The sequence below is a fragment of the Lutra lutra genome, chromosome 1 (assembly GCF_902655055.1).
Source record: "Lutra lutra chromosome 1, mLutLut1.2, whole genome shotgun sequence".
NCBI classification, from domain to species: Eukaryota; Metazoa; Chordata; class Mammalia; order Carnivora; family Mustelidae; genus Lutra; species Lutra lutra.
The window spans coordinates 45,685,801-45,693,816 of NC_062278.1; the positions used below are offsets into that span (position 1 = coordinate 45,685,801).

The 8,016-nt window shown below is 37.0% G+C and overlaps 1 pseudogene; it reads left to right on the top strand.

Moving 5' to 3' along the window:
• The first annotated feature begins 763 nt into the window (after positions 1-763).
• LOC125095005 (L-gulonolactone oxidase-like) lies at positions 764-1,758 on the top strand (annotated as a pseudogene).
• The last annotated feature ends 6,258 nt before the right edge of the window (positions 1,759-8,016 follow it).

Below are 8,016 nucleotides of genomic sequence, written 5' to 3' on the forward strand. Positions count from 1 at the left end.
CTCTGGTCCCCATTTTCAATTTATTCAATTAGTTTCTAAATATTTGTGATTTTCCCTCCTTATTTTCCCTATCAAATGCAATGCTAGTTGCAATGACAATGGCTCAAGTCTGCATAACTGGAAGAGGAGACAGCATGATGACACTACAAAAATAATTATTATTTGAAAATCATTCACTCATCTTAATTGCCACAGAGACAGAGCAGAAACCTTCCACCCCATTTCAATTCTGAAGCCAGAATATCCTGCTGCTTCTTTCTCCACTCTTATTACCCTGATATTCATTTAAACCGATTTCACTTTTGCAACAGTGTGTTTGATAATTATGTGAAGAGGTAAGAAAGCCGATGCATGAAAATTGAGGACCCTACATTTAAATACATTACCTTGCACTCCTTGGAGTTGCATACAAGAGTAATAAGCTTGGTAATAGTTCGTATTTGTGGTATTTGTTTTCAAGATTGGACATAATACATTCCTGGAGAGGTAGAAAGAAGACTAATAAAGAGTAAGGATTAATTTGTCAGAGAAAATGAGGAATGTGAAGAATCTCAGGTTATGTCGAGAGACATGTCCTGAATCTTCTATCCGCAGCTCTTTATGAGTTAACCATTTACTTTTGACCTTTCCTGAAAAGAGAAATGCAATCTTTGCTTAAAGAAATGTGGAGATGGAGATCCTCCTGGCTGACCTACATGCACAGCTGGTCAAGCACACCCTGACCTCATCCACCTTAGAGCTGTTTTAAATGTGATTGCATAGAATGGGCGTCATTGGTTTCAGAACACATAACACAGGGATCAAACATGGCATCCAGCCACATAAAGGCACTGACCCTGCTGATGGTCCATGGGGCCATTCTTGAGTGCTCTGAGTTTAGCAATACAGAAGTGTTCCAGGTCTTACAGGTGCAACTTGGTCAGTCTCATCATCACCCTGTCATGTGTGCCCCAGTTCGACTTGCAGGAGATGTCCCTTTCTTCAGTCTTGAAAGATGTTCTTGACAACCTGGACAGCCACCTGAAGAAATCTGAATATTTCTCTTTCCTCTGGTTCCTGCACAGGGAAAACATCAGTGTCATCTACTGGAACCACACTAAAAAGCGTCCCCTCCTCTTCAGCCAACTGGTTTACGCTATCAGATTCTATTTACTGGAGTTCTTGCTCTGGATCAGTTCCTTCCTGCCAAGCGTTTGATGCCTGGATCAATTGCTTCTTCCTCTAGCTCCAGTTAATTGGAAGGAGAGTAGCAACCTCAGCCACAAAACCTTCACCTATTGTGCTGCTTCAAGCAGCCCATCCAGGACAGGGCCATCCCCAGAGAGAAGACCAAGGAGGTACTGCTAGAACTGAAGGTCATGCTGGAGACCCACCCCAGGATGGTGGCCCACTACCCCATGGAGATGCTTCATCTCCCTGATGACATCTTTCTGAGTTCCTGCTTCCAGAAGAACAACTGCTACAGGAAAATTATTATTTACAGACCCATTGGCAAGGAAGTGCCATAGCTGGACTACAGGCTGGCCTAGGTGACCATCATGAAGTTGGTGAGGGGTAGGCCCCATTGGGACAAGGCCTGGAAGAACATAGAAAATGTATCCATTGTTTTTGAAGTTCTGTGCCATCTGAGAAAAGCTGAACCCCACTGGGATGTTCCTGAATGTTATCTGGATGTGTTCTACTGAAGCAGAAACCAAAAATAAATTGAGCCTACCCATTCTTCCCCCAGGCCCCACTCCAATTAGATTGAAGGCTTGATGTCCTACTGGCCTGATGGGTAATATTACCTCTTTCTGTGGGCCTTCTGCCGCAACTCTCACAGCTGCTCCTACCCACAGCAGTGAGCCTGGATCTGGACAACTCTCCCTGTTCTCCTATTTCCTTTATCCTCACAACAACCCCATGCAAGGAAGAGAACCCAAATCCCTATTTATATCTCCATGTGGCAGCTCCTTTTCCTGAACCTATAATCACTACATTTTGTTTTCCCAAGAAATAGAGAAACCCCAAAATGTTATGTTTCTTTAAGAGGCCAGGGATTTGGTCATTCATATGTTCACCTTGCCAGCTAGATGTCTGTAGCCCTGGGGCCCAGACAAACCCGTTTGGGGCACAGTAGTCATTTGTAAAGTGCTCTGCCTCCTTTCACCCTTGAGAGTTTTTCAAGTGCTCAGATGAGTACACATCTGCCCTGGAGCCACCCTTTTCCTGCTTTTACCTATTGACTTGACCTCTTATAGCCTGACCTTCAAATATGTCTATTTCAGGGGATGTTTGAGGAGCAGGACCCTCCTTGCTTTCTTTTAAATAAAGACCAAGAATTGAAAAAAATAACTTTTATTATCAAAAATTTCAAAATAAAGGAAATCAAACATAAAACAGTCTTGCATGGCAAAAAATATAAAGGGAAAATTACAGAGGAAAATTATTTTTCTAGATTCTTTTAAAAAGAAATAAGTAGGCATACATCAAGTGATTATACCTTCCTTTAAGTATGCTAATATTACACAGTAAAAAGAGCTAATGTGAAAAACCACATGTATATATATGATATAAATAGAAAACATATTTCTGCTAATATGTTAATATTTTTTCTATAGTTAATTTTTTAATTAGTTAATATTTTTCTGTAGCTAATTTTTACATCTGTTTCTACTCTCTTAGTCTATTTTAGATTGTAAGTTCTAAGAGGTCAAAATCTTTGAATATTCCTAGTCAGTTCAATGTGCACTAGAATTTTGAAAATCTGTGACAAAAGTGTGAGCTAAGATATTCATTTTCAACTAGAGGTATTTATCCCACAATCTGCTCTTTTAGTAGGCTGTTCACTCAAATACATGTATTTGTATTTATTTGTAAATACCACCTATGTATGCTTCACTCTGAGTTAGGCATTTGAAATTGCAAATTTACTTCTTTACCTCTTGTAACTGTTAAAATTAAAAGATATTTATTAGCATGACCAATAGTCCAACACAAGAGAAAAAAGTTTTTATTAGAACAAGTTTTTTGTTGTTGTTGTTGTTGTTGTTGGAGTGATGTACAAGTCATATTCTAAATGCTTAAAACTACCCCTCCCCACCGACACAGGCAGCTTCATTGCAGGGCACTATCATCCTATTCTTTATCCTATTAAGGGAAAAAATGGCTCACAGGAGACAAAAATAACAAGATAAACCTTGTCAGTTGTCTCAGCAGAAGATAAAAATCAGGGAATAATTGCCTCTTATGTACTTTTTCCTCATAATCGTGATGTATCTCCCAGAATTGTGTGTAGTATCGATATTTTCCCTCTTCACGAAAGTTGAGGGACAGATGATTTCACCACTCCTTCTCTCCTTGCTTGCAAATATTTGGAGGAGGAAATATAACTCATTTTGAAAGTCTTTTGGATGGCAGGCTTTCTATTTTCAAAGAAAATGTTGGAGTCACCAAACCTGAGACTATGGATTTGGGTTTCAACTTAGCAATTAGAAGATCATTCATTTCTCGATTCCACTGTAGCAGCCACATAACAGATCTCAGAAGACTGTGCAGCAATGCTGAAAGAAGGAATATACTATACTTCCAGTCTGCAAAGGCCAACAAAAATTGAAACTCTATATTCAGTGATATATAAAGTTATTCCTGGTGAAACAAGGTCCTTTCCACTAAAAAAAATCACAGTTCTTTCTTTTGACACTTCCAAAATTGTTACTTTCCTTTTAGGAAATCATGAAAGGGGGAAAAAAAAAATTAGTCCTCATGTCCTGGAACAGAGGTGATAAGTCAAATAAAAATACTTCTCCTAGGATCACACAAATGTTTTCAGTTACATAAATCAGTATCATTCTATCAATGTCTCATTTGGAAAGTATCAGAAGAATTCTTTTGCTAATATCAAAGGAGTGACTTAGAACAAAATTTTTACAGTGGATTTTCTGTCAAACATCAACACCATGCAAGGTGACACAGTGATTTGTCCAGCCACACACATGGGAAATTAATTTACACCCTGGGAAAGAGCCCAAGTTTTCAGTCCACCACTGGTACACAGAGCACCCTGGAATAATTTCAACACCTCCCACCTTGGAGCAAATGAATGTTCCCCAGAGGGACATGGCTTTGCAAGCATGAGCTACAACAAAGCCTTCTCTAGTTCTCTCATCCAGGTGCCTTTGTGTTATTAATAAACAGTATAACCATATGTGATAGCCTTGGGCCCAACAAGCAGCTTTGCATCATCTGTGCTGATGGAACTATTGTTGTGTGTGTTTGATCTAGGCCCATTGTATCAGAGAGTTGTGTTAATTAGATATGGAATATATGGACTATATTTCTATATAGACCAAGCTTTAAGTATCACAGTAACTTTTATTTATGTCACTCTCCTTTTTTTTCAAGATTATATTTATTTATTTGACAGAAATCACAAGTAGGCAGAGAGGCAGGCAGAGAGAGAGGAGGGGAGCAGGCCCCCCAATGAGCAGAAAGCCCCATGTGGGGCTCGATCCCAGGACCCTAGGATCATGACTTGAGCTGAAGGCAGAGGCTTAACCCACCAAGCCACCCAGGCGCCCCTATTTATGTCACTCTCCTTATGAAGAATTTCATTACTATAAATCTAGATGTAAATCATTACTATAATACTTTTATTAAAATTATATTAATATCTGATTATGATTTATATTGACTTATAAGATTAATATGAGCCCCCAGTAGTAGTATTAGTTACTAAGACACCAATCAATAAGGTCTACAAAAATAGAAAAAATAAAATAGTAAATGATGTCAATCAGGTATGCTCACTGATAAAATTGTATTGGTCTATATTTTAATATAATAAACTATTAATTTATCTTGCTTCAATAACCAGATAATTGATCCATTCACAATGTCAGACCTTATGAAGATAACCAGCTGCTGTGTGACATCAACACAAATGGTATTTATCAAGAAGACAATCCTAGACCTGCATAATGTGGTGTCATTCAGAACATAATGTCAACTCTTTAAATTATTTGGGTGGCAAAACCCTTTTTTCTTATAGACCTGTAATCAAGGGACCTCTGTCACTTGTGCTCAATCTCAGCTGATGTTTTAAAAAAAATCCAAGAGCTCTATAATTTATTTGTCCATATACTCCTTCTTTCTACTTTATGGCAGCTAGGACATGACTATATCCTCAGATAAAACTCCAGGAATTTATGTATTGAAGAAATAATACATAATACAAAGATGATAGTCAAAGAATGACTCAATATGGTGACTAAGGCAAGAGAGTTTGGCAACACTGACTGCCCACCCAGACAAGCAACCAAAACACTATTCCTTGGCTGTTTGCGCAAACTAGATTCTGAGATTCTGGTTGTTTTCTGAGCTCAATTCTCTTGCTTTTCCAGTGATTTCTGAGCTATTTGATATCCCTTGAATAAATTCATTTTTTGCTGCGTTCAAACAGAATTGGTTTCCATTGTTCTCAACCAGGAATTCTGAGTGATACAGGCACATAGAAGAAATTATATCAGTGAGTGACTTTTATTCCCTGGGACATTTTTATTCACAGTACTGTTCTAATAACTATATAGCTTTATAAAAATGTCTTGAATAGTCATAATGAAATTTTCAGGTTGGGAGAATTTGCTAATGGTCAATATTTGCTGAAATCCCGAAAGAGTTCTCCAAGGTTCCGCCTCTTCAATCTTAGAAGTCTAAGTAAATTTCTATTCTCAATTCTGAAGTGATAGTTATACCAGAGAACAGCATGTTTAAAATTAAAGCATTTTCCAATGTATTATTCAGTATATTTTTATTCAAAAGTTAATTTTTATTTTTATGAATGTAATATAACTTACACAAACATTATTTGGGCAAATAATACATTTTACAACCAACCACCAAATACCATTATTTACTATTCATTTATAACACGTGGCTTAAGTACAATAATAATGCATGAGTTTTTACAGGCTAAATGTGAATTCAGATCAACATAAATAATTATTTTGAAGGGTGCTTTCCTAGAAATGATGTCCAAAATTCTACTTTGTTAAAACAAGGTTCCACATTATCTATGTGAGTAATGTTAACTCAATATTATGCAGAAGAAAGTAGGACATAATTAAAATTTTTAGAGAATGTATATTGCTTGGCAATCTAACTCATAGAATAAAATATCTGTGGATCATTAAGTAAGAAGAGAGGAGAGCACAGACTTGTTTTAAACATATACATATATATTTTTTTATTGGAATTGACTTATCCCAGAACAGAGACCTCTCTATAAAACATGACCACACTTAAGTTTTTCTAAACATTACTCAATGCTCACCATGATAAAGGTATTGACTATATTCCCTATGCTGTACTCTTCATCTCTGTGATTTATTTACTTTATAACTGGAAGTTTGTATCTGTAATCCCCTTCACCTTTTTTACTATATATTATTGACTATTTTACATTTTTTTAATTCATTTATTTATTTGAGAGAGGGAGAGAGATATTGGGGAGGGGCAGAGGAAGAGGGAGAAACTTAAGCAGAATCCACCCTGAGCATGGAGTATGATGCAAGACTTGATCTCCTGACCCTGAGATCTTAACCTGAGCTGAAACCCAGAGTTGGACACTTAACCGACTGTGCCACCCACGGGGTCCCTTGACTATTTTACTTTTTCATGATTTTATAATGGCTCAATAGGAAAGCAAGGCTGTTTGAGAGTAATCATGTAGATGTACTTGTTATAGAGCTAGTATATATGAAATAAGTGTGGTTAGATACTTATAGTATAATAACTGTCCAAAACTACAATTGCCTGCTATATAGGTCCAATTAAAATACTATTAATAAAATGGAAGACCTGCATGATATTTTCTACAATGTCAAGATATCCAAGATCTTTTCTATGTGTATTGTGCCTACTATACCAAAGAGCAAGAGATTAGCATAGTCTTAAATCTATGTGTTTGACGTAGATATACATTGCATTAGGTCCTCCTTCTTGACCAGGATCAAAAATAATACATTTGCCAGATCAACAGGACAAATCAAGTTCCAGGAGCTATGTTGGTCTATCCTAGTAAAGACACCCCCTCCTCACAGAGGCTGATTACACTAACCTTGGTTCAACTTATGGTAGTCCATCAACAGTGACCATGGTCCCTGTGGTTTTCTCAAGAGTCATAATAGTGAATTAAAATTTTTATGAGGGATACCTTCTTTAAATAATTGAGAGTAGCACCTACATCCCTTAAATTTTGAGCGTGTCGTATACATTTCTGCTTCTACCCAGGTTCCAATATGGTTTCTTATTTACTATCTTGTCCAGAAGCAACAGAGTCACTTCTGTGCTTCATGCTTTTTCTCAGACTTTCCTTCTATAATAGCTCTATACTTTTCTTACAAGACAGAGAACCAATACAAGTAGCCTGCCAGCAAATAATTATATCCAGTCTGATTTTGTACTCTGGAACCCAGCAAGTGACCACAATATGGATCTGTGTGTTGTAAGGCCCACTATGATATGAACTGGGGCTTGTCATTAATCACCTAGACTTTTTAAGACCTCACTTTAACAAGGGGCTATGATGGCATTTTGCGTTCTCTGTTATCAATGCCAACTAATATCCAGTATACAAAGACCTTAGAAAGATATTGGTACCCTGTCTTCCTTATATATTTCTGGTTTTTCCTTTAAATACATATTTTCCTATAAATATATTTCCTTTAAATGTATTTAGGTCCATTTGGCAAAGTGTTGGATGAATAACTACTGAATATGCTTATATTTAAGGCATTTCAGGCTTCTACCTCAATGGTGATGGCTTCTCTTTTAATTAATAGGCTTTATGTCTAAGAACTGACTCAGTTATGGAAACTAAAAGATTGTGATATTCTATTTTGATATCTGACATCAACCTTCTCTTTGTCTTGGTCACTTGGGTTACTTAAGTCAAGCAACATACTTCATGACTGCTCATCTATCCTGTCCTTAGGAACTCTTAACTAATGTCAAGGCCTTTCTGACCTTCTAGCCATC